At 39.8% G+C, this 27730-nt stretch overlaps 1 protein-coding gene, 1 long non-coding RNA gene and 1 other non-coding gene across 5 annotated transcripts in view; 2 read left to right on the top strand and 1 right to left on the bottom strand.

Annotated features, from left to right (window-relative positions):
• Positions 1-27730, top strand: part of ITPK1 (inositol-tetrakisphosphate 1-kinase) — a 307786-nt gene that overhangs the window by 117312 nt on the left and 162744 nt on the right. The gene's annotated exons all lie outside the window — the stretch shown is intronic.
• Positions 964-11896, bottom strand: LOC114048948. Its single transcript, XR_003569822.1, has 5 exons — positions 11816-11896; positions 6400-6491; positions 4487-4539; positions 3927-4013; positions 964-1168 (listed from the first exon to the last, which is right to left on the bottom strand). It is a non-coding gene; the product is annotated as an uncharacterized LOC114048948 (long non-coding RNA).
• On the top strand, positions 22844-22916 carry TRNAK-CUU. Its single transcript has one exon. It is a non-coding gene; the product is annotated as a tRNA-Lys (tRNA).

Below are 27730 nucleotides of genomic sequence, written 5' to 3' on the forward strand. Positions count from 1 at the left end.
TTATTTGCTGTAGTTTACAGAGGGTAGCAGTAATGATGATACCTGCTTATTGTCTTCTCCCTGCCTCCTGGCCGTGTGGTAAAGATAAGAGCCCCTACATATCCTGTACTCTTGAACTTCTTGAAAGAAAATGCCATGTAGAAATCCCCTTGTTCTAGCAATCCCCAGATGACAACCTTTGGCACAGTGCAATTGTGAACCACCAACATGACCCCTAAACTTTCTTTAAAATAGGCCTCATGTGGTACAGAGTGCAATTTAGTCCTCCTTATGTAAACTTTCACATGGCTAGCTAAGGTTATTTTCTTCTTTTTAAGGAAATAAATTCACTTCATCTATCCTTACGTTCCCTCAAACATTTCTCTCCCCAAGAAGGTTGTTTACCATATGGCCAAACTGGATTGGAACAGCTACTCCTTGCCCTAATAAGTGTTTGTGTCCTTGGGAATTTCTTTACAAATACTTTAGGTGTGACTGAAGTAAAAGTTCTTAACCTTTTTGTAGTCATGAAGCCCCTTGGTAGCTTATGGACCCCTTCACAGAATAATGTTTTTTTTTTTTTTTTAATTTATTTATAATTGAAGAAAACATTAACTTTCAGTTAGAGGTTGGAGAAAATATAATTTTTTTCTGGTCCCAGTTCAGGGATTCCCTGATATCTATTCATGGATTCCAGGTTAAGAACCTCTGCCCTGATCTAAAGTAATGCATCTGAGATTTTCTACAAATACACCAGAACTCATAGATTCAAATAAAGTTTGTTCCCCTTCAGAGTAATTAACTTGGAAGTCCATACCCTTATTCCACTGCTGATGAAATTGGCCAGAATATGTCTCCTTTTGGGAGAAATTACTTCAGAGCCAAACAGGAAAATCACTTTTACAAAAGGCACTGGGAAAACATTAGAAAGAAAGAAAATAAATCATTGTAATTGCTTTCTACTTATACTACCTTTATTTTTAATCCAAAAATAGCATTCCTTAGCTAGATTCCCCACCATATTCATCAGACTTGGCTCTAAGTTGGCCGATGTAAAAAAAAATAAATCCACCTTGGAAGGAAGAAATTCAGCCTCTTGTGATCAGGGTTAATAGGAATGTGCTCCAGTCTCTGAGTACCAGCATCAGACAGACCCATTTTGAGGAGTTAGTCTTCATAGCTTTGCCTCCTTTTGTCAGTGTGAAAAGATAATATATATATGATATATGTATAACTTGCTTGCTTCTATGTATACACATATACACATATACAAACACAATATGGCTATAAAATAATGACATTGGTTCCATAAAAAAAAATTGAAGCTCATTCTCCTTTCTATACATACCATGGTTACATTCTATGTATAAGTAATATAATAAAAATAAATTAAACTATAAAATGTAAGCTCTTTGAGAGCAGGGGCTATTTAATTTTTTTCTTTATATCTGTAGTTAGTACCAGACCCACACTAAGCATTTAACCTTGTCTCATATTTGATTGAGAAAACAGATGGCATTTTGCCGTGAGCACTTCTCCCGTAGTACTCTCCCATTTTTTTCTTTCCTTTCACTTATTTATTTCTGAGCCATCTCAAATTTTGTATGCCCAACATAGAACTCATCCTTTCCCTCAACTACTGAACTTTCCTATTTTTTTTGAGGTCATTTGTAATCCTCTTAAGGTATGATCTTCTAGGATGACACTTTAGAGTTATCCTCATTCTCCCTTCATATATCCAATAAGTTGCCTCATCTTGCTGTTTCTGATATCTGTCCTTTTTTCTCCCCCTGTTGGTCACCACCCTAGTTCAAGACCTCATCACCTCTCACCTCCACTTTTCTTATTAAAAAAATTTTTTTTTTCAGTTAATAAGCATTTTCCCCCCTCTTCCTCATTCTCTTGCCAACATTCTATGGACTAGCCAAACTGGGCCTCCTTGCTATTCCTTAAATGTTGTTTCCTATACAACTGCAAATCTTTCATCTTCAACCCTTTGTAGTTGCTGCCACCATGCTTGAAATTCATTCTTTTCTTGTGCATTTTAGAATCCCATACTTACATCAAGATTCAGTTCACTACCTCTTACATGAAGCCTTTCTTGATTCTCCCCAACTGTTCCTTCCATCCCCTAATTTCCTTTTTTTTTTTAATTTGGTCAGTATTTCTATAAGTATATGTTTTCTCCTCTGAACTTCTTAAGGGCAGTGATTGATGGGTTAATTTTTTCCTGCCTAGCGCAGTATCTGTCATACAGCAGATGAACTTGATAATGTTTGTTGATTGATTGAAAAAATGTTTAGTACTTTTTAGTACATTTAGTCCATTTTAGTATTTGTGAGATGCTCTAGTTTGGAGTCTAGCACCTCAAATTTCCTTTTTCTTCTGTCATTTGACATGACCATCATTATTATGCGTGTTTTGTTTGTCACCAGTGCGTGGAAGAGACAGAGAGACTTAGGCTCAATGTAAGGAAGAAACTTACTGACAATTAGGAATGTCCAAAAGTGGAATGGGCTGCATTGGGGTATTAGTGAGTCCTTTGAGTTGGGTGGTCTTTTAGGCAAGGGAAGCATGGATTGCTTTTGTTTGATGGTACTGTATAGGGGATTACTGCTCAGGGATAGGTTGGACTAGACCTGAAATTCTGTGATAGGATTTTCTTTTAATGTTTATTTTCCTTCAACCTTGAAATTCTTACTAAGATCTAAGAGATACTGTCACAAATATCCAGGAAATATATTCAGGAGGAAAAAGTTAAGTTAGCACTCAAGGAGCCAGATTTTGTAAGACAAATAGCAGAAATACAGAGGATGGTAGATTTGTTTGAGTTTTTGTGGATTGGTCAGTTAATTCTTAAACTTATATATATCTCAGCCTTGAGCTCTCACTCTCCTCAGCAGGTGACTTTTTTCACTATATGGATCTAAATCATTTGGCATGTTCATCTTTATTGTTACTTATTATTAGTGTCTATATGTTTTGTATCTGTCCCTTCACCCCTAGAAGAAGAGGTAGCTTTTAAAACTTTGTTCTAAAACTAACTCTTCCACCTGTCATTTTAATCTTTCTTCATGTCCCTTCAGCATCATCAGATTTCCCTTTAATGAACTTTCTCCTCTCTATTTTTAAATCTATATATTTTCCCCCATTCTGTTTTTTCTTTTCTGATGACTGTGCTTGCTACCTACTACCTATCCCCCTCTCTTGAATAAGTGGGCCTCGCCTGATGTCTCCCTTTTGATTCATCATCCATTGCCTTATAAGCATTATAGTATCTTCTCTGCTCTCCCTCTTTTCTTAGGTTAATGACAATCCCACCCTTCACTAAATTCAATTTTTTTGTTTTCATTTTCCTTAAATTATATAATAGCTCAATCATTCTCTTCTTTCAAATATTTACCACTCTTGACTTCAATTCACTATTCTATGCTCTCTAGTTCTGGACAATTAATCAGATTTGAACTCTCAAATGCCATCTAATTCACAACCTGTCACCTTTTCCCCGAAGGATGTCACCAGACACTTTATCATAAGCCTTGTTGAAATCTAGCTGTAGCATGAATAGTATGACTATAGCATTTATCAGTGTAGTAACTCCATCAGGAAGTGAACTGAGATTGCTTTGGCACGATATTTTTTTTGATCCGTGATTTCATTGATGTTTGTAACTATTGCAGATAGCCGGTTTCTGTGTAACTTTGTAGTCTTAAAGTGTTTTTTGGGCTACTGAGAGGTTGTGACTTGCCTCAGGGCCACATAGCCAGTGTGACAAAAGGCAGGACTCTGATTCTCTAAGTCAGTTTATACTATGTTTCCTTTCATGATATGTTCCCATTCTATGAATGCTTGTGCCTGGTGATGATGCCTTCCCTTTCTGAATGTTCACAGTCCAGCCATTTAATAACCCATTCTAGAATTTTCCCTGAAAGAAATGTTAAGCTCACCAGGTTATAGGTTGTAGAATTTCCTTTTGGAAATCAGGGTATTTGCCAGCTGAAAAAATTTTCGGCCCTGATTGTTGAGGAACCATGCTATTGTGGAAAGAGGAGAGAATTTGAGATCAGAGGATATGCATTCGAATCCTCCCTTGATTCTGACCTTTCTCTCAGTTGCTTTGTGACCTTGGGTAAGTTACTTCACTTTACTTTCCCCTCAGTATTATATCCTCCTTTGTAAAATGTGAATTTGGATGAGTTGATACCCCAGTACTACTTCTTTTATACTTTGAACTGCTTATCTTTTAGTTATTTCACTTCAAGCAACTCATAGAAAAAAATTTTTTGTAGCGAGGAGGAGGAGTTGTGGGTCAATCAAAGAACATTGAGTAGGGGCAGGTAGGTCGAGCAGTGGATAGAGCACCGGCCCTGGAGTCAGGAGGACTTCAGTTCAAATTCGGCCTCAGACATATAACACTCACTAGCTGTGTGACTCTGGACAAGTCACTTAACTCCAATTGCCCTCACCAAAAAAACAAAAAAAAAACATTAAGTAAGTGTTTACTTACGTCTTAGACACTGTGATGAGTGCTAGGTATACCAAGAGTTGAAAACACAGCTCCTACCCAAAAGGAGAGCTTATTTTAGTAGAGGAGACAGCTTACAAAAAAAATTGTGTTGCAAGATACATATACTGTGAATGGAAGGAAAAGGCTGTGAAAAGGGAGTGGACTTTGGAAAGATTTACTTAAATGAGACTGGAGGATTAATGACGATTGTGATCATCTGTAATTCCTTACTTAGCGCTTGATAATCAAATTTAATTAAAGCATATGCAAGTCATTGACTAGTTTTATAAATCCTTCTGTTGCTGTTAGACCTCACTATCTGAAAGTTCTTTTAAGCTATGACATCTCTAATATAGTGCTGTGTGGGAGGAGGTTGGGCGGAGGGGGACAAGATGATGAAATATCTTGGTCTGCATTAGAACAGTCTTGTTTTCTTCCGTCCTCTTTCCAGCTGACCACCGATTTGGAAATGTATATGTTTAGTTGTTCTCGTTTTGTCCTGTCCTGCTTCCTACTTGACCCCTCTGTGAAAGACCTGCACTAACCTGGCATTCCTAGCCTGTGCCTCCATATTATCATTTACCTGTATGTTAACACTTCACATTTACAGAGTGCTTTGCTCCTAGCTACCCTACAATGCAGGGAGCATAGTCGAGAAGTAAATTTTTATCGAGTTTTCTGTTGTGTGCGATGTATAGTTGTTTTTTTTTTAATCTGTAGGATATACATAATAATGACTATTAAAACCTAATGTTTATATAGCACATTATGTTTTACAAAGAACTCTTTGAATAACAACTCTCTGAAACATTCAGCATGGTGCCTGATAAATGTTTCTTACCTTTTTTACATTGAATGGAACTATCCTCCTTTTTATAAATGATTTATAAGTTTATAAGTTAAAAGGACTTGCTCAAACTAGTAAGTATCAGAGCCAGGATTGGACCCATGGTCCTACACCTGATGGTGTGCATTGGCTATTTAATGTTGCCTTTATGAGACGAGAAGCAGGTGTAGCACATGCCCTCAAGTAGCTTGTAATCTTTGTGGGACGCAAAGACATAAGCACATAATATGATAATGAATAAGAGAATTAGTCAGTAACCATTTATTAAGTGCCTACCATATGCTTGGCGTCGTGCTAAACACTGAGGATATAAAGGCTTATAGCTGTAGCATTGAAAGAGACCTTATAGTTTATCCTGTCCCTTTTCTCAATTTACAGGTGAGGAAATTGAGGCCAAGGGAAATTAAGTAACTTGTCCAAAGCCACACAGATAATGTCAGAAGAAGCATTTTGATCCAGGTTTTCTGACCCCATGTCCAGTCTCTTTGTGCTGTGACATGTAGGATATTCCAGTGTATGTATCCCAGAAGTGTGCTATAGGAATTTGGGAAAGGGAGGGATCATTGTGAAGAGAGATGGTCATGGAAGACTTCCTGGAGCAGATGGCACGTGAGCTGATTAAGAGTGGAATGGTGAAGAAAAGGATGGAAGGCAGTCAAATTAAATGGAATAGTGTGAGCACTTGCCTAGAAATAGAAATGTGCCAGTCGTTTTTCAGGAGCTATGAATAGACTGTTCTTATTGGAGTATGGTTTTGTAGTAGAGTTTCAGGAGATAAAATTGGTGAGGTGTATTAGATCGAAACTGGGGAGAGCCACAAATGCTGTGCTTAATCCTATAGACCAAAGAGAATCATTGAAAGTTTTAGGTAATAATACTCCTTATTTATATACTTCTTTAACGTTTCCATAGGATTTTTCAGCACAGAAATCCTATGAGACAGGTAATTCAGGTATTGTCGCCCACATTTGCCAATGAGGAAATAGGTTCAGAGATGAGAGATTACTTTCTTCCTAGTCACAGGGTCATAGACAGAGAGTTGGAAGGGACTTCGGGGTTCCATTACCTGGGCAGCAGCAGAGGCTTGTGGGTCTGTTGTTATTTGCACCGTTCCATACCAAGTGAGGTAATAAAAGCAATACTTTAGGAAAGTTAATCCTAATGTGGGGAAAGATTTGAGACATGTCTGAATTAGTGAATGAGAAAGTTACAAAAAAGAATTCATATTTCAGTCAGTCAACATTTATTAAGTGCCTACTATGTGAGTACTCGGCATTGTGCTAAGCTTTGGCCAAAGAGGCAGAAGACAGTCTCTGCCTTCAAGGAGCTTATATGGGAGCCTTTTAAGGAAACTGGAGTCTAAGCGGTGAATGGGAGGAGAAAGAAGAGTATTTCAGGCACAGGGCACAGCCTGTGTAAAAGCCTGTCAACTGGAGATGGATTGTCGTGTTTAAGGAACAACAAGAAGGCAGGTACAGAGTGTATGAAGGGAAATATAGTTAAGTCTAGAGAAGACAGAGGTAGATTAGAATCAGGCTATGAAGGGCTTTAAATGCCAAATAAAGGAGATCAGTTACTTTGAAGTAATAGAAACTGAATCTGAGCAGAGTATGATATCTTCAGAAGAGCATTGGATTTGGTGCCAGAGGGTCTGGAAGAGATGGGTACTTTTCCTAGAGGGGACAGGAGCTAGAAGTAGCAATAAAACATCAGGCAATGCCTAGGCCAAGCTGGAAGCAGAGTTATGGAGGAGTGCCTAGAACAGCGGAGGAGTGCCTGGAATATGCCTCTTGGAAAGAAGAGTTGGTGTTCTTAGACAACACTAAGTTCTTGGTCCAAGGGGAGGAATCTGAAGGTCCAGGCAGGAAACAGAGCCAAGAAGTGGTGAGATAGTAAGCCATAATGCAAAGCTGTACCTTTCCCTTGCTGATACAGTGATTTATTAGCTCTGTGTCTATCCAGGGAAAAAGAAATGACCCTGAGCAGTAACAGTTTGACTTGGGAAAATCACTTCACCTCCTGTTTTGTAAAATGATGGATTTGGATTAGAAAGTAGTGTGGTGTTCCGGCACTGAAATTGGAGTCTCTCTCTGAATATGGAAGTCTGAATCCTGGCCCTGCTATTTACTTGTGAGAACTTGGCCAGGACTCTTAACCTTTCTGGGTTTGTGTTCTCTGTAAAGTGATGAGGTTATTAACAAGCCAGAGTTAAGCAACAAATCATTCATAGGAGCACACTAAATGCATGCTCAGTCTGGAAGGGACATATAGATTCTAAATAGGCAGAGAATGATGGTAGAAAAAGCTTCTGAAGGACAGGGGAGAATAGTTTAATGTATAGATGTGGGCATAAGTTGGGTACATAGTAAGGAAACTAATTTGTTTGGAGTGGAGAATTTGTGTAGGGAATGGAGTCATATGATAAACATGGGTTCAGATAATAGTGAGCCTGCTCAGGGCTAAGCTGAGTGGTCATAAAATCTCCCCTTAAATCTATCTCTCCTCCAAACTGACAATGATTTCTGTTGTTGGTTGCACCCATCCTTCCAGTCATCCAGGTTTGTAACTCTGGAATCATCTTTGACTTTTTGCTCTTCCTTCTCATTTGTAGTAGATTACAAAGTGTGAGTAGTAATATCACCTTCAGATCTCTCCTGTTAGTTCCACTCACCCAGCTAGTACCAGAGCTAAGGCCCTCATTACCTGTCCCGTGAACTGTTTTGTAATAGGATTTTAATTGACATCCCTATTTCCAGGTTTTTCCCTGTACAATATGCCCACCTTATAGCTGTCAAAGTAATCTTCCTAAGGCACAGATCCCACTATCTGTCCTCCCCACTCTTAGAGATACCATAAACATCCCCTTCTTGCCTCTTTGATAAACTGTTAACTATCCAAACTGGCATTTAAGAACCTTCATAATCTGGCCTAAGTTTTCCAGCCTTATTTCCAGAGTTCCTTTATGTAGTCAAAATTAATTACCATTTGTTCCCTGTACTAATTATCCCACTTCTTACCTCTATGAATTCGAATAGGACATGCCTGGAATGTACTCTGTGATTCTACAAATTCTTACCTTCCTTCAAGGCTCTACTCAGGTTATTAGCTCCTCCATAAATGAAGCCTTCTCTCTATAATACCTCTTTTGGTAGAGCTGTTGCCTTTCAAATGGCCTTGTATTTACTTACCTGTTTACATGTCTTATCCTCCATAAAATATAAGGCTTATGAGGGCAAGATCCTATTTCATTTTTGTCCATGCCCAGAGTGCATTACACAAATTAGGGAATTAATAAAAGAATCCTGACAAATAATATATTTTTAAAGTAGGCTAAGCATCTTTATTCTTCTATTTCCCCAAACCTTCTTACTACCAATTATTAATTACTACTAATTTATTCATTAAAGCTTTTTTCCCCTGTAGATACTATAGAAGTTTAGACTTTAGTGAAGTCCTTGTGAGATTCCTGAGTAGTTAGTAGTGGCTTAATTTAAAAACTGATGTGGATTGTATGTGGAATTTTGTCTTTCTGAACCAGTTCATGCTAAAAAGCATTAGACCAGAGGAAATGGGATATTAAAGAAAAGAGCTAAAAGATAATTCCAAACAGAGCTACAAGATGGACTCCTGTAGTCAATGAAGTTAGTAAATATTGGTTGACGTTATTATTTATTAGAGGCTATAGAGGTGTTGCAGTGGATAGAGGGCCTGGAATCAGGAAGACCTGAATTCTAATCCAGCCTCAGACTCTGTGTGACCCTGGGGAAATCACTTCACCTCTGTTTGTCACAGTTTCCTCAACTGTAAAATGGTGATAATAATAGCACCTGCCTCATAGGGTTGTTGTGAGGATAACATGAGAAAATATTTGTAAAAAGTGTTTAACACCATTCTTGTCACATAGTAGGTACTCTATAAATGCTAATTTCTCCCTTCTAAGCACTCATTACGTGTTAGGCCCTGTGCTAAGCTCTAGGGATGTTTTGTTCATCCTTCCTTTTCAAAGAGAATCAATGGCGTCATGGGGTGATGTCTTGACTTAGAGTTGCACAATCAGCTCCACTTTCTCTTCCTGAGTCATTGGAGCCCAGTGGCAAGACAAAAGTCCGGATGGCTGGTGATAGCCTGGGATGCCATGGATGACCCCGGCATCTTCCATGTCTGACTAAGCATTAAGCGCTTCTGCCGTCTTTGTGGCCCTTGGAACAAATTGTTCTCACCCACCCATTCTACTGGGGGAAGTCTTCACATGCTTGGGATAGACATCCCCTAACTCACCAATGGATTTTGAGGCCTGTCAGTTACCCCCAAATCTGGTTTAGTCTGCCTGCTGAGATGGTTTTATTAGGGTGTGACCGCTGCTGCACATGCCACAGCTTCTTGGAGCCACAGGTGAGAATTAGGTGGATGCCATAGGATATGAGCAGCCTTGGAAAGGGTTCAACAAGCCCTTACACTGGAGGGCCTAGTCCTCCCTGAACACTCCATACAATCTTTACCCTTAAGTATCTCACAGTCTAATGAGCAAGGAAACATGCAAAGCTTGCTTTATCGCTATGTGATCTTGGTTAAGTCCCTTAGCCTCTCTGAGCCTTAATTCCCCCAATTCATAAAAAGGTGATACTTTGCACTACCCAAGCAGCTAGATGGAGTGGTAGGTAGAGCCCTGGGCCTGAAGTCAGGAGGACCTGAGTTCAAAAGTGACCTCAGGGGGCAGGTAGGTGGCACAGTGGATAGAGCACCGACCCTGAAGTCAGGAGGACCTGAGTTCAATGCGGCCTCAGACCAAACACTTGACACTAGCTGTGTGACCCTGGGCAAGTCACTTAACCCCAATTGCCCAAAAAAACCACAAAAAAAATAAACAAAAATGACCTGGAACACAGTTCCTGGAACATAGTAGGAAGTATCTAAATGTTATTTTATTATTATAATCATCTTTAACCTCATCATCATCACTACCACCACCACCCCCCTTATCATCTTCATTATCTGCCACACAGGTAGTCAACATCTGAGCCAAGATTCACAGGGTTGTTGTGAGGCCAGTGTTTTGTAACCATTCAAGTATTGTAGGAATGTGAACTGTTGTTATCTTGACCTCAGCCTCTTTTATCTTGGGTGGGGGGGGTTTGACGTGGTTTTGTGTGTTTATAAACCTAGATGAAGTGGTATATGATCACCTCTGAACTTTAGGGGAGGACTGGGATCATGGGGCTGAAATAGGTTCTAGGTTTGGTGATTACTAAGGTGTGAGGGCTCAGGTGGTTTTTATGGCCAGCATTTCTCTCATTGGGTCTTAAGTGGAGTCAAGGGAACCAAAATTCCTTCACTAGGACTTAAAATCAAGTGTTCATTTGTTTTCTGGGGGTCTGCTGTCTGACTGGAGAGACAGACCCTGCTTTCTCCTCTCTTCTTTTCTCTTGCCGGGGCCCCCCCCCCCCCCCCTGCTTCCGGGCCCTCTGGTAATAGTGAACCCAGCTGCACTGGTCTTGGACTCAAGCCAAGTACCAGCTCTCTGCCTTTCTCCTGGGTGTGGGCAGTAGAATACTCTTCTTGTCTCCCTTTTCACCAGCCCTGCCCTTCTTGAACTCTTTTCAGGGGTCAGCTTTTAGACCCAGTTCTCTCTTCTTGGCCATTCCCAAAATGCTGTGGTCCCCATAGATCTTAGGCTTTATGGCTGAAAAAGACTTGAGAACATCATCTGACCAACTCATTTTATAGAAGAGGACACCGCAGCTCAGAGAGTTCTTATTCAGGAGGATCTGAGTTTATATCTTGCCTCAGACACTTACTAGCTGTGTGACCCTGGGCAGGTCACTTAACTATGTCTGCCTCAGTTCTTTATCTGTAAAATGAGTTAGAGAAGGATGTGGCAAACCATTCCAGTATTTTTACCAAGAAAACCCCAAATGGGGTCACAGAGAGTTGGACACAACTTAAAATGACTGAATAGCAGAAACAACAACAACAACAACATCCAGCTACTTTACTAGACTTTTAAAATCTAACACCCCCCCCCCCCACTTAGAAGTGGGGATGGACAAACAACAGTGCCCCAATTAGCTGTGCCAGGAAGGTGAGCAATGGTAGCATGGATTATTAAAGCCCAAACCCTCCTTTTTAGTCCCTCAATCAAGTGTTTCATAAGTGTAGTATTAAATAATAATAAAAGCAGCTTTTAGATGTCATCTGGCTAAAGTCCTTCATGTTGCAAATGAAATGATTGAGTTCCAGAGAGGGACTGTCAACAACCATTTCTTAAGGGCTTCGTTACTATGTGCCAGGTACTGTGCCAAGGGTTATGGATACAAAGAATGGCAAAAATGGTCCCTACCCTCAAGGAACTCACATTCAGATGGGGAGACAACATGTAAACAATTGCACATGCAACATAGATCTATGCTTTTTACCTTTACAGGTATGTTTGAGTATAAATATACATATTCATACACAAACATATACATTGTTTCTTTTCTTACCTTATTGCCTTACTTAAATGATCTGATGGCTCTGTGCTTCAGTTTCTTTTAAAAAAATGTAGTGGTTGAGGGGCAGCTAGGTGGTGCAGTGGATAGATCACCGGCCCTGGAGTCAGGAGGACTTGAGTTCAAATCAGGCCTCAGACACTTGACTTCTTATTAGATGTCTGACCGTGGGCAAGTCACCCCATTGCCTAGCCAAAAAAAAGAAAGAAAGGAAAAAGAAAAATGTAGTGGTTAAATTAGATTCTGTCTAAGGTCTCTTCCACCCTTTAAATATGTGGAATCAACCAGAAAACTGAAAGTTCCAGCTATAAGCCACAGGTGCTTATAGATGTGGGTCTTCCCCTTCTTTTTAATCAGATTACAGCTCTTGTTGCAAGCACTGTGGTTTGGGAATCTCTTTGTGCATATAGTGAGGGTAACTCACTGTTTTTATACTTTGCCCCTCAGGTTCAAATGTTGCTTTATGTCCTGGGTGCAGATTTTCTGAACCAGCTTGAAGGAGTCAAATGGATTTTCTTCTTAGAAATAAGCTTTAAATGAGGCCAGCTACCTGATGATGAGCTGTTTTGCTTGTTTCCAAATGTACTACTCAAAAACTGTTAACAGGCACCTCTTACTTTTTTACACATCAGTTAGTTTCCTATCATATCTGATGTCTGCTGTATTTTCTCTGCCATAGTTTGGCCCCTGGTTTTTCCATTTCCCTCCCACCATTAAGCAATTGTACCTGGTTACTGCCTCTTCTTGCATCTCCCACCAGATGTGGAAGTACTTTTTAGTCCTAGAGGGCTGTAGAAGTCAACACATTCATTTCCTTCCCTTCAAAGCCTGACTCAGACAGCTGGGTTGAGTAGAAAGGATACTGGATTTTGGAGTCAGAAGATTTGGATTCAAATCCTGGCTCTGCCACCTAACTTCTTGTGTGACCTTGAGCCTTTGACTTCTGGGCTTCATTTTCCACTTCTCTTTCAGCAACTTTAGCAGAAATGAGATGAAGGATAGAAGGGGCCAGGGCATTGTGCTGATAGAGCCAGTGGGAGAATGCTGAAGACAGTCTATCTATTAAGATACATTTATTAGGCCATTGGAGGCAGCTGGATGACTCAGTGGACAAGAGCTGGGGACTGGAGGTGGGAAAACCTGTGTTCAAATTCGGCCTCAGACACTTATTAGCTGTGTGACCCTGGGCAAGTCACTTAACCTCTGTTTGCCTTAATCCACTGGAGAAGAAAGTGGCATAGCATTCCAGTATCTTTGCCAAGAAAATGCCATGAATGGTATTCGTGTGACTCTGTGACTCAGAACCGAAATGGTTTTCTAGTTCCATCTGTGCCTGGTCAGGACTCCTCCCTGTAATGTCCCTGATAAGTGTTCATTCTCTGCTTGAAGTTCCTCCATTCATGAGGGGGAACTCAGTACTACTTGAAGCAGGCCACTGTGCTTTTGGACAGCTCCAACTGGTAAGAGTCCATCCCCCAACCCCCCAAGCGATATTTCAGGGGAAAGTCTGCTTCCTTGTAACCTCTATCTGCTGGTTCCAGCTCTGTGCTTTGAAGCCAAACAAAACAAGTCCAATTCCTCTACCACGTGACAGCCCTTCAAACATTTGAAAACAGCTATCATATTCCCTTCCTGTCTTCACTAGGCTAACCATCTTTCCTTCTTTTACCTGAACCTCACATGTCATGGAAATGACAGAGTGAAGCTTGATAGGAGAAAAAAACAAAAACACAAAACTTGTTGATAATCAGTGATGTCCAAAAATTGAACAGGCCATGTCACTGGATTTTTTAACCCTGGGAATAGTCATTTGTTAGTGACATTGTCGAGGGAATTCCTCTTTGAATATGGCTTCCCTCTAAGATCCTTTAACCCCTGAGATTCTGTGGTTCCATGTGATCTTGGTTTCATGTTCTTTTTCCCATACTCAGTCTCTTGACTTTGGACCTGCTCCATTTTGTTAATGCCTTCCTTAATATGACTCCAGGTTATCCCAATTTAGTCCCCAAACAAAAATTCTTGTGGAAGAATTGTAATCTTTTTTTAGAATTTCCTAAAATTTATTTCAATCTCTTCTCTTGATTTCTTTTCTGCCTGACCTGTTTTCTTCAGCTAGGTTCTGGCTTGCATATTGCATACATGATATCGTGGGAAGGATGTCTTACTTTACCCCTTAAAATGTGTCAAGATCATCTTTGAATCAAACAATTTTAAATTACCATATCAGTGATCTTTGGAGACTTGTCAAGTTGTTAGGTTTTGGTTCTTATTAGCAAGAGCCTGTCAAGATCATGAATTATTAGGCACCTTTACCCTCCACCCCCCAATGTGTTCTTTAGTTTTCCATTGATATTTTGGCGTTTCTTTGCTAAGACTAAGGAAAAGTGTGGGGCCAGTTGACTCCCAGTGCTTCAGAACTATCTCCCTACTGGGCAAATAAGACTAGTATTATAGCCATGCAATAATAACGGTTTTATGTTTTTAAAATGTTTTCTTCAGAAGAAATCTGTGAGTATCAGTCTCTCTATTTTACAGACAAGAAAACTGAGCCTCTGAGAGACCAAGGAACTTGCCTAAGATCACACAGCTAAGAATTGGTGTAACTAGGTCTTATTCATTATTGAGTCAGACCTCAAACCTAGACTGTCTGACATTAAATCCAGTGTGTTTTTCCCCATTATGTTACTGGTAATTTCTTTTCTTGGACCTACTTTGACTAAACCTTCTTAGAGATAGGTGGCATACTTTGTGGGCTTTTACTCTAGTTGCTTTGAGACCTTGGATAAATCCAGTCATCAGTTGACATTTTCATAGCATTTTAAACTTTGAAAAGTGATTTACATGCATATTCTCATTTCATCATTATAACAACCTTGTGAGGTACTTAATTAATCACTCAGTCCATCCATGTGTGAAATGGGTATAGTACCCCTGAGACCTTGCCTTCATCTTTCCAAAGTAGTAACATTCTCCTTTACTCAAAAGGAAGCAATGTCATGAATACTTTGTAGCATCTGTATATGACTTCCTCTTCCCATTGACCCAGAGAGTTGAAAAAAACCTCAGAGGTCATCTAATCCAACCTAAAAGTGAAAGGAATTCTCCCATTTTAAACATACCCTACAATTGGTTCAATTCCTTCTTGCTTGGATTTTCTTATTAATCCCTTCTCTAAAATCTACCTGATGAAGTAAAAAATCATTGTGGTACGAGTATGCTACTTGCGTTATTCCCCTGTTGGTAGTGGAAAATCTAATAGCTAGCAGATTAAATAACAGATATGAATATGTAGCTAAAGTTTGAGGAGTGAATAGAAGTGCCAGAAAGACACAAGATACTATCTCAGTCACTTAAAACTGGGTTGGAAATTCTTCCCGAATAGAAGAAAGGAGGTAGGGAAGTAGGTGGATCTTGTTCGCTTTGTGGGAGGTCTTTGAGAAGCCAAGGGGAGAATGTAATCCAATGTGTTCTCTGACCACACAGAAAGTTTGTGAACTCTAGCCACAGAGTGTTATCTCTGTGGAATGCCTGGAGTAGCCAATCTGAAGTGGGGTCCAAGTGGGGTGCCTGAAGGAAAGACAGTTTGGAGCCTGCATAGGAAAAATGAAACTGTTGTGTTTTGTGTTTTCTCCCCACTCCCCCTCCTCGGGGGTGTTCTGAGCTGAAACTCTGAATGCTGACAAGGGAGGTTTGCTGATTTTGCTGAGGACTGGCATTTAGTATCTTTAGGGGAGGAGAAATAGAGCAGGAAGTGCTTTGAGGTTTACAAAACACTTTCCTCATCACAACAGCCTGTGAAGTTGGTAGGTTTAGCATTATTGTTCCCATTGTGCAGATGAGGATTGGAGGCTTAGAGAGATGAAATGACTTGGAACTTGAGTTTCCCTAGAGGCCTCAGTTTTCTCGTTTGTAAATGAGGTCCTTTCACGTTAAGAAATCCCATGATGATGATGATAACATTTATGGTATGCCAGGCACTGTGCCAAGTGCTTTATAGTTATTATCTCATTTGGTCCTCGAAACTACTCTGGGAGGTAGGTGCCATTATTATCCCCCTTTTATAGATGGGGAAACTGAGGCACACAGGTGAAGTGACTTGACTAGAGTCACACAACTAAGATGTTTCCAAGATTGGATTTGAACTCTGATTTTCCTGACTTTAGGCCTGGTGCTCTGTCCATTGTACCACCTAGCAGCCAAATCCACTGTTTTTCTGCTGTGTTAGGTAGAAAGGAAATTATAGCTCAAAGAGAATCCAATTAATTATAACCATAGTTCACTTATACAGTTGCATGAGGAATGAGAGTCATTCTACCTAAATTCACTTTCCAGGTAACTGGAAAGAAGGGATAAGTTTACTTTTTTAAGTGCCACATCTTAAACTTTATATTAGTGTTTGGTAGAAATCTTTAAAAAAAAACAAACCCTCCTTTCAAAAAAAGAGAGCATACTGATCATGATTCAACGATTACATGGTAGCTTCATCATTTAGAACCTCATGTGTGATTCCTCTAATATGGCTTAATACCTGGGACTGTTAGGTGGTATCAGTCTATTTGTGTTGTACTGAATGGCCCCAGATTGATGTGCTTTTATGACTCTTCTTTATAGGTCTTTCTGCTTGTCTGATGATTCTTTCTCCTCTCTCTTTTGTTAACAGCCACTTCTCAGTTCCTGCTTCTAATCTGTTACTTATATTTATTATCACTTTTACACCCTATTTCTCATCTGCTCCCTCAGCTTACACTGTTTTCATAGGGACTTAAAGGTGGTTTTCCATTCTTTCCTACTGGATTATGTGTCAGTTGTTAACTGTGCAGTTGCATGTCTCCCTTTTCATATCTCTGCCTTTTCTGCAGTGCCTTGGTGGTAGAAGAATTCTGACTTCCTAGATAAGTCTATTCTGATATTTGAGTATTAAAGTTATAAGACATTGAGTGTCTTAGAACCTTTTCAGAGCCTCAAGAACTCTTCTTAATATATTGTATATCTTATATTCCTGAAATTGCTTATTTCTTATTATGAAACAGTCCTTGGAAAGGAACAATAGACACCACAAAGACAGCTAAGATGTACTTACTACAATAGACTAATTAGAAGCTCAGGGACGTGGCAAGTTGTTTGATTGTTACTATTTTGGGCAACTAAACTGGGCCTACATGGACCTTAAAATACTTGTTGTAATTTATTAGATGTGCATAAAATCTTTAAGCAGGAAAGAGACCTTAGAGATCATCTAGCCTAAATTCTTTTAAATTTTGTTTTTTAAAATTCTACATTTAAATTGTTTAAAAGTTTTACTGATTTTCAAAAATATGTTAATGTCATTTGCTTATATTATATTCTCCTCTCCCTGTCTTCCTGCCTCCTTACTCTTCCCATCTCAGTCTTTGTAACAAAGAAAAATAGATTTGCAATGAATCATCACTTATTATATGCATAGTGCTGGCACAAAGTAGGTGCTTAATAAATGCTTCTTAAGGTGACTGTATTCCCTTTGCCTTTTACTTTACCGGTAAGTAGTAGTTGCTTAATAAATATTTATTGAATTGAATCTCTGCCTGTTGAAACCCCCCCCCCCCCCCCTTTTAAGACCCATTATAGGTGCCACCTTTTTCAGGAAGCATTCCTTGGTTTGCCCAAGCGAAATGTAATTTCTCTTTTCTCAGATTTTCCCAGGCTACTTTGATTAATTCTTTCCTTTTGCTTTTTTCCCTTTCCTTTTAGGATTAAACACTTTATAGTTGGAAGGGATCTTAGAGGTCAGTTTATTAGTTTTGAGTGATGAGGAAACTGAGGCTAAGAGCTAGTGGCTTTTCTATAGACTGGGGATAGAATAGAAAGTGAGCTATGTCAGAGGATTCTGTTTGGTTCCAGTTCAGATTCTTGATGATCACTATTTATGTGACCTTGACATGTCTTTGGCCTTCCTGGACCCCAGTTTGCTTATGAAATGAGCACCGGTGTCAGAGGACCTGACTTCACATCCTGAGCTCTTCTATCCTGTAACCTCTTAGCGACGCAGGGTTTGAACTATAACTGGCTTCTGGGGCCTCTTCCAGATCTAGGTCTGATTTCATAACAGGTAGTTAGTGGCAGAGCTGGTCATTGAACTCAGTTCACATTCACATCCACTACATGATGCTACCTCTCCTATCTTATTCTACTGTGTATCAGACTTATTTATATGTAGATAATTCCTCTCCCCAATATATAGTAATTGGTTCCTTGAGGGGAGGAAGTTTCTTCATCTTAGTATCTAGGTACCAGAGTGAATATAGAGGACTAGGCCTAGAGTCAGGAAGATGCGGGTTCATATCCAACCTCAGATACTTAAAGGCTGAATGAGCCTGGGCAAGTCACTTAACCTCTCTTTGCCTCAGTTTCCTCAACTGTAAAATAGGGATAATGATAATACCTACCTCAAATGAAATAATATTTATAAAAGTGCTTAGTACAGTACTGGGTGCTATATAAATTCATTCCCTTCCCCTTCACCCTTCTATCTGTTTCAGTTTCCTCCTCTGTAAAATGAGGGTAATAATAGCATCCACCTCCCAGGGTTATTGTGAGGATCAAATGAAATAGTATTTGCAAACCTTAGCTACTATCATTCTCATCCTCTCTGCAGGGCCAAGCATGGGCCTAATATACTTACTTACTCTTTGTTGAATTAAATTGAAATATGATGAAAAAAGTTTGGACACAAATTAAATTTGTTATTTTATATCAGAGCCTCTGAAAGCACACACTAAAAATGAATGAAAAGAGTGCCCCATAGAATTTAGTCATGTAGATAGTGACTGAATATTTTGTGGAAATCTGGGAATTTTAGAACTAGACTGTAGTATTAAGAATAGTGTAGTTATAAAGAGAGAGTGTTATTTTTACTTTTGAGACAGGCTCAGTGAAGAGGGGAAGTCTCAAAAATTGAGTGGCTGCACAAGTAGAAAAAATTATTCAATTCTGGAGGGTTATTGTTGGTGATGATGGTAGGGTGGATTTGGGGTGAGAGAGAGTACCTAAAGTTAGAAAATTATCCTGGGAGTTCAGGCAAAACTATTTTAGCGTAATAATTATAACAATAGGGTCAGTGTTTCTGGTTGCATTCTAAGAGTCCTTGCCAGTGAGGGACAGATTGAATGAGCGAAGTAGGTTTTAGAAGTTTTCTTTCAGCTCAACAGTCAACTTAGTTATATTAATGCCTTTTGCCTTTAAACTAGAGAAGTCATAATTCACTCACCTTATTTTTTTTTTTTAATTTAGTTTTCAAGCTTGCCATTTTTTTATCTCATTCTGCCTGGGAGGGGCACTTATTTCTACCATTATCTCTTTGTTTTGATGATATTGTGAGGAATAAAAAAAGTCATGGTTTTCTTAGAGTTGTAATCCTGAAGAATAGATCCAGTGTTCAATTGAAGTTTCTTTTGGGGTGAGTAATGGAGAAATAATTAGCATTTGCTCTGATTGGCAGAAAAATCCCCCAGACTCTTTTATGTTTAACTTAGTCATAATTTCCCTTTTGGCGAGGTCCTAGGGCTTTAAAAAAAAAATACCAGATGCCATGCTTTGGTAATGGATCCAAGGTGGAATTTGTAGGGCAAAGAGACTACTTTGGGTCTATTCTCAGCCTTTCTACAGACTGCGTCACTTGTGTGACCTGGGTGGGTGAAAGTTGAAAAGTTCTACCTCTTACTTCTCAAAATAGAGTGCAGAGAGCCAGCCAACTTAGCTATATTTAATTGGTCTTTATGGCTGCTAACCTGGAGATGTATGAGTAATTTTATTGAGAGATTATGAGTGCAACTGGTTCTCAGCTTTGTGTGGAAGAAAAACATCTCTGAGAAATGTGGAGTGATATCAGTGCCTTAGCAGAGAAGACTTGCTCTGGACTGGCTAGATTTTTCTCTCAGTTGGTTTTTATGAGTGGACATATGGAAAAGGCAGGGAAATTTTGCTTTTTATTTGTTTCCTGAGGCTTTTTAGTGAACAAGAATGTCATTTGTTAAGAGAATAGAGGGAGACCTTTTCCGTTAGTTCATTATTGGTAACAGAATATCTTTGAGACTTCTTTCACAGAAATCTAGGGCCTCAGACCATCTAGTCCAACTTGTAAATAACCAAGAATTCCCTTCACAGTATCCTCAGGAGCATGTAGCTTTCTTTCAACAAGCTCTAGAGAGGGTAAACTTAATACTTTCCAAGGCAGTACCTTTAATTGTTAGGAAGTCTTCATTTACCCCAAGCCTAATTTTGCCCCCCTACTACTTCTATTTAGTTGTGCCTTGTTCTGACCTCTGGGGCTAGTAGAATAAATCCAAACCCAGTTCTACATGTTAGCCCTTCCTATATTTGAAGACAACTATCACAAAAGTTATACTTTTCCTTTTTTTTCTTCTATGTAAACATGTCCAATTCATTTAATTCAACTGATCTTCATATGCAATCATGTTAGGTTCCCTTATCAACCCATTTTTTTCTCCTGTGAACATACTCAAACTTGTAATTGTCCTTAAAAAGTGGCACTCAAAATTTAATGGTATATTCCAAGATTTTTTTTATCTGACCACGACAATATATAATAAGATATTACTTCCCTTGTGTTGGATGCTGACAATGTAGCCTTAGACTATCCCAATTTTTTTTTTTTTTTTTTTTTGCAGGGGCATGATAATTGATGGCATAAAGAATTAAAGGACTTAACAAAATATTAGAGATAGAAGGGTTCTTAAAGGTCAGGTAACCCCACACTCTCATTTTAGGATTATAGACTTACAGGTAGAAGGGACCTTTGAGATCTCTTCCTCGTTTACAGACGAGGAAACTGAGGCTCAGAATTGCCCATTATAGCAGAGCCAAGATTTGGATAATTCCCCTCACTCCAAATTTAATACCCTTTCCATTGTTTCAAAACCGACCCTCAGGGAAATGACTTACTCCAAGGTAACAGCCATTTCTGAGCAAAGCTGAAGTTCTATCAGACTCCTGATACCCTCTTCTCTCTTCCCCCTTGCTCTTTCTCTAAATGGCCATTCGTATCCATTCTAAGACTTTCCTTTTTTCTTTCTGATTGAACCAAGATTCTGAAAGGTGATGGTGGTATAGAGGGAGATGGAAAGGGATTGGGAGTCTGTTATTTAATGGTGCTCTTAGAAAGAAAGATTCTCATTCTTTGAGCTCTAGTCTAGCAGACTTCTTATACATTAGAGAGATGAGGGAAAAATAGAATTTAGACTTGGAAAGGACTTTTAAGATCATTTAGGTCCAGAGCTCTTAACCTTTAGTTTGCAATGTTGTTTTTAAATGTTTTGATAATTACATTGCAAAATAATCAATATCCTTTTAATACATTCCTCTGAGAAGGGGTCCATAGATGTCACCAAAGGATCTTTGCCACAAACTGGCCATCATCTTGGCCAGTCATTTATTTTACAGTTGTGGTAACTGAGGCTTAGAGATAGGAAGTAATTTGCCCATTCTCATTACGGTACTTGGCAGAGAGGGTAATGAAGTTCAGGTCTTTTGGCTTTCAGTTGAGGGCATTTTTTACTACAGAATACTCTTACTGCTTTGTTTTTATAGGCCAGTATTTAAGTAGGAAGTGGCCAAGGCTTCCATTGTTCTTCTCACTGTTGGTTTCCCTTAATAAATTGCTTTGTGCTTCTGGAATTCACCACCACTGGCTTGTCCTTTTAGCACTGCTTGTTTCCTGGTACTAAGGGTCTTCTCCAGACTGAGCTTATTCATTGAAGGCCCGTGTGTGTTGATTAGACCTTATCCTGACTGGGCTTTTATGCCAGATTCATTTTTACTCATAAAATCACTTTCCCCTTTCCATTCTCATGTACTTTAAAATTTTCCTAGTTCATCAGACATTTATTAAACACTTGCTCTGTGTTATGCAGTATGAGTGGGGAGAAGGTATAAAGATGAATGAAACCTGATGCTGACTTAATGCATTAGGTTCTCAGGTCGCTTCTAACTTTGATTTTGTGATTTTCATGAAATATTTTAGGATCTTGGTTCAGGTATTATAGCCATGTCAAATAAAGCTCACAGAATTGTAGTATTTAAGAGCTGAATGAGACTTCACTGGCTATCTAGTCATAGGGTTATAGCTGTATATCTAGAGTGAATCTTGAGGCCATCTAGTCCAATCACATTTTATAAATGGGGAAATTGAGGTTAAGTATCTTATCTAGGATCATAGAGCTTGTAAATATCAAAGGCAGAATTCAAACTGAGGTTTTCCTTACTTAAGCTCTTCATCCACTGTGCCCTAATGTTTCTCTAGTCCAACCCATGCACAGCAAAAGTTCCCATGATAGCACATTCAACAAGTGCTCACCCACCGTTTGCTTGTAAACCTCCATAAAAGGGGACCATGCTATCTCTTGAGGTATCCCGTTTCACTTTTAGACTCTACTTATTAGGAAGATTTTCTTGATATAAAGCCTAAATTGACCTCTTTGAAATGTCTTCCCACTGCTCCTTGTTTTGCCTTTTGGGGCAGAAAATAACAAGTTTAATCTCTTTCACTTGACAGCTCTTCATATACTTGAGCACAGCTATCGTGTTCTTCCCTGAGTCTTCTCTTCTCCAAATTAAATGTTCCCAGTTCCTTAAGCTTCTCTTTATGACATGGAATAAAGGCTCTTTACCAACCTGGTTGCCCTATTCTGGATAATTTCTGACTTATCAATGTCTTTTTAAAAGTATGACTTTAAAGTGAAACACAAGACTCCATTTGAGGTCTGACCCAGGGCAGAGTATAGAAAAGGAGTGTACCCTTGTAATTGGAAGCTATGTTCCTCTTAATGGAGCACAAGATGACATTAGCTTTTTTTGACTTTCACATCACGCAGCTTGAGATTGTAGTCTACTAAAGGTCCCAGGTTTGTACAGGAAAAATTGTATTATGTACTGACGCTCTCCCCTGGCTACTGCTCTCCCGCTCCTGCCCTCCTGCTCGGCCTTGCTTTCTTTTCTCTTGATTATTTTCCCATTCGCTGTTTCTAGTGAGCCCGGCTAGCTCAGTCGGTAGAGCATGAGACTCTTAATCTCAGGGTCGTGGGTTCGAGCCCCACGTTGGGCGCCACTTGTACTGGCCGCACGCCAACCTTCTGCCAGCCGTGCGCCGGTACCCACTTCTCTATAAGAAGCACACTACCAGAGTCTTACCCACACCAGGGTCTTCGGTCCTCAGCCGGATCACCACACAGAGACGAGCCATCGGGAGGCGCCAACACCAGAGCTTTATTCAGAGGCCAGCACAGCAAGCCATCATAGCAAGCCCAAGCAGCAAGGCCAGAGCAACAGGGCAGGAGCCAGGGGAGAGCGCGTGTGATCTGACCACGCTTGTTCCTAAGTACCTACCTAGCCCCTGCTCCCCAGCCCTCTTACTAGCCAATGATTGTAGGGTCAGATACCGGAAGGGGCTGTCTGAGTTTAGCACACCAAGGGGGAGGGAGTGACGTAGGAGGCTAGGATTGGATACAGGAAGGAGGCATCTGGGATTGACGCATAGACAAGAGTACGTGACCTAGGAAGTCAGACTCAGGAGGGGACTGGGTCATTGCTGCACAAAGGGACCAAGGAAGTCAGGAAGGTCACAAGAGGCATCTGGGGATGACGTTGCATATAGGGAGGGGACTAAGCAGAGGGAACTCAGTCCTCTGCCATCCCACTCCCACGTGGCACCGCCCCTTGCCTCAGGAGCTCAAGCTCGGCTACTTCCTTGCACCCAGCTTATCTCACAAAGCATTGCCCAATTGCCTCAGGGCTTCTCCGATCCAGCCCATCCCAGTACACACGACTCTGCCTACCACAGCCCCTGCCTTGACTTCCAAAATACCCAGATCTTACCTTACCCTTGCCACAGCACCCAACCTGGTAGCTGCCAACATCAGACAGTCCCTCACAGTATTACCTTCCCTTCCCTTCTTGTTCTGATTTTTCTTTTTTATCTAAGTGAAAAACTTTACATTAATCCCTCTTTTATTTCAAATTATTCTATTCTGCCTATTGCTTTAGCATGTGAAGATTGTTTTGTTTCCTGACTTTGTTGTGTTGACTGTTCCACCTAACTTTGTGTCATCTGCAAATTTGATAAGTGTGGCATCTATGCCTGTATCCAAGTCATCGTTAGCCAAAAATGAATCCTTGGGCTTACTCCACTGGAAACTTCCTGCCCAAGCTGACAATGAGTTGATAATCCAGTTCAATTCACTGAACATTTATTAAACCTACTATATGCCCTACACTGCAAAATGCTGGGAATTCAAAGAGAGGTAAAAGACAATCCTTTCCCTCAAGGAATACACAATCTAATTGGAGGGTGGTGGTAGGGGAGAGGACATGTAAACAAACATATGCAAAGCTAGCTATATACACAATAAATAGGAAAGCACTGGAATTAGAGGTGTTTGGGAAAGCTTCTTGTAGAAGGTAGGGTTTTAGTTGGGATAACAAGGAAGCTTGGGAGGTTAGTAGTTGGTGTGGAGGAGGGAGAGAGCGTTCCAGGTATAGGGGACAGCAAGAGAAAAAAGCACAGAGTGGAGAGATTCATGTTTAAATAGCTAGTTAATGGCAGAGCTGGAATTTAAATCCAAGTCATCTGGCTCCAAATCTTGATCTTGGTATGACAAGAGTTACTAATATTAGAGTAGGAAGGAACAACAAGTAGAGAAGGAACAACAGCTTTGAACTTCCTTACTTTGGGGGAAGTGAAATTATCGTCTTGGTGGTTATATTATTTGTGTTCTTTAGTTTCAGAACTCATAAGTTCATTGTTTCCATTAGTGAGTCATAAGGAGAACCAGTTATCCTGAGCAACAGAGAACGTGTTTTTGAGGGGATTCATTGAGCTCTATGTTTGGAGAAATTTAGAACTGGAAAATACTGTAGAAGATATAATGTCAGAGCAGGAAGAAGCTTGGGAACATAGAATGTTAGATCTGGAAGGGACATTAATAGAGTGTTAGAGCTGGAAGGGAATTTAGAAATCCAACTATCTCATTTTTCAGATGAATAAATGACTCCCTGGGATGGTGAAGGGAGTCATCTGAGGTCATATAGCTAAGGGAGAGACAATTGGTAAGGAGAAGGAAATTAAGTTTTTTTTATTGAATATTTATTGTTTACCTAGAGCAAACAAGGCAAAAGATATGAGTCTTACTCTTGAAAAATGGCAATTTACTTTCAAAGGCAAGATAAACACAAAGGAATGAGTATTTCTCTACTGAATAATATAGAATTGAATATAGTCGAAGGCCTGCCTTGAGCTACATGAAAAACCACTTGAAGGCAGGGTCTATATCTTTCACATACAAGTACATATATACATGTGTTACATGTGTATACACACACATCTCCCAAAGCAACTCATTGGTATTAATGTTTATTGATGATGATTCTTAGGAAATAAAATACAGGAAGTGTTCTACCATTTTTAAGAAAACGATGTCACAAAAGCTAGAATTACACAGTGTCAGAGCTGGAAGCTGTCTGGGTGATCTAGTCTAACCCTAACAAGAATGTCTTCTATAACATCTCCAGCAAGTGGTCTTCTGGCATCTAGTTTTCGCCTTTCTTCTGGAAGGAAGAACTGAACCTATTCTATTTTGGGCTAATTCTACTAGTTACGTTTTCTCTTGCATCTAGTACCTAAATATTTCTTTCTGCAACTTCTACTATCTTCTTGCCTAGTTCTGCCAAGCCTTCCACATGATAACCCTTCAGATATTTGAAGACAACTAATCTACTTTCATTTTCTCTGCTTAATATCTTAGAATATTACAGCAAAGTTGAAGGGACTTTCTAGCTCTGTCTCCTTATTTTATACTGAAGAGACCTCCTCATTTTCCAGGAACGTTTGGGCCAGAAGAGGAAGTGTCTTGCCTAGGTTACTCAGTGGCAGCCCTGGGGACTGCAGTTCAGGAGATCTGACTCTCAGTTCCTTGCTCTCTCTCTCTCTCTCACACTGTGCTATAAAGGTAGAGTGTGTATTTATGATTCTGAGATCACGTCTTGAAACTCTTACAAGTCCAACCAGCCACCATGCATTTAGCAAATGTCTACTGTGTGCCAGGCGCTGCACTAGGCTCTGGAGCTACAAAGACAATAATCAAGTAGTACTTTCATCGAAGGACCTTACATTCTGTTGGCCTCTAGGAAGAACTGAAAATCCTTTTTATAGAGTTAATACTTTCTGCCTATTTAATCTCCTTCCTGAGATTTTTGATGGCTTTGGATATTTGGCTTGGGAATTTAGGTGCATTGCAGAGTTGAACTGGACCTCAGAGGTCCATGACACAAAACCCAAGTTTCCTGGCCTCTCTATCCACTACAATACCATTCTTTTTGTTACAGACTTAGTTATAGCTAAGTTTTCTAATCACTCCACTTTCAGCCTTAATGTTGGGTAAATCTCAGATTCTCTGGACCTAGTCTGCCTTTCCACAAATGGAAAAATAATAAATGAGGCAAAACTTAAGATCTGCAAATGCCCAGAGTCTGCCAAATTGCTCTTTAGACAAAAGAAACAAAAAGCGTTCTGTCTAGTTGAATAGATAAGAGATTCGGGAGTTTGGGGATGTGGGTTTTAGTACCATCCCTCTACCATTAATTGTATAATTAATGAGCAAAACATTACACCCTTCTTGATGTCAGTTTCCTATTCTGTGATCCACTCTTTCATTTCATTTCTACTATGGGCAAAGCTTTGTGCTAGACTCTGAAGGAGATAAAAAGACTAAAGATACTCAGTCTCTTTCTGACAGTAACATGCAGCAATCCAATACTATTAAGGGGGTTTAAAATTCTTGCTTCTCCTTGGGAGTAGTTTTGAGTCCACTCTTAAGGTATGTGTTTACTATGAGTTTGTTTCATGGGTCCTCTGTACCTTATTGATAGCCAGACACATCAGAGTAGTTTTTGAATTCCCCATTTTCTGCCATCCCTCGCCTTCACATTACCTTGGCCTCTTCACTTCAGTTAGTGCGTTTAGGTTATGGGATAGTGGGTAAAATATTTCTCTAATTTGTATCTTACTTGAATCCTGTGTTAGCATGCAGAATGGAAAAATGATAGAACTGGGTAGAATCCATGTCTCTGAACTGATGACTATTATGAGAGGAAGCACAACCTTGCTAACTTCTCTAATATAAACTTAGTCCTCATTGATCCACAGCGATTCATTTATTCTTTGCTGATTGACTGTCATATTTCCCAATGAGGCTGTTTTAAACCTCTTCCTTAATCCCCTTATGCTGCCTCCATTTCATTTTCACAGAAGATTTTACTTCGTAACATACTGAGAAAATCCAAGACCATTTGCCATGAGCACTCTCTTCTCTCCTATTCCACATCTCAGCTCTCTCCATGTTGTTCCTCTGCTGTCCACCTCCCCTCCTTCCACACACATATTCTCTATTCTTTGCTCGAGTGTAGGGTTTTTAAACATATATTTGAGAACTTGTCTATTAAATATTTTGATAACTATTTCACAATGGTAGGTTCCTTTGGAATCTTGGGTATTTTATTTCAGGATTTTAAATGTATCATTCTGAAAGAGATCCTTAGCTTCACCAGACTGCGCTGGAGCCAGGGTGGAGGGGCCATGACACAAAAATAATTAAGACCCCTTGCTGTAGTCTCAACTCATGCTTTCTTTTCTTCTCAGGAAGATTGCCCCTTTGCTCATTCATTGTCTCTTCATTTTAAAATTCTCCATACAAATTAAATTGAAACTGAAGAGAAAAATGACTTGTCCAAGGTTGTGTACCTAATGAAGCAGCAGAAAGGGATTCAGATCCATGTAGTAGAGCAGGCGCATGTTTGTTAAGCTGAATAGAGTTGAATCTGGTACCCTTCCTTCTCATGCCAGTGCCATGTGGTAGCATAGGCCAA

This window comes from Vombatus ursinus, unplaced genomic scaffold (assembly GCF_900497805.2).
Source record: "Vombatus ursinus unplaced genomic scaffold, bare-nosed wombat genome assembly UNPS02014794.1, whole genome shotgun sequence".
Taxonomy (NCBI): Eukaryota; Metazoa; Chordata; class Mammalia; order Diprotodontia; family Vombatidae; genus Vombatus; species Vombatus ursinus.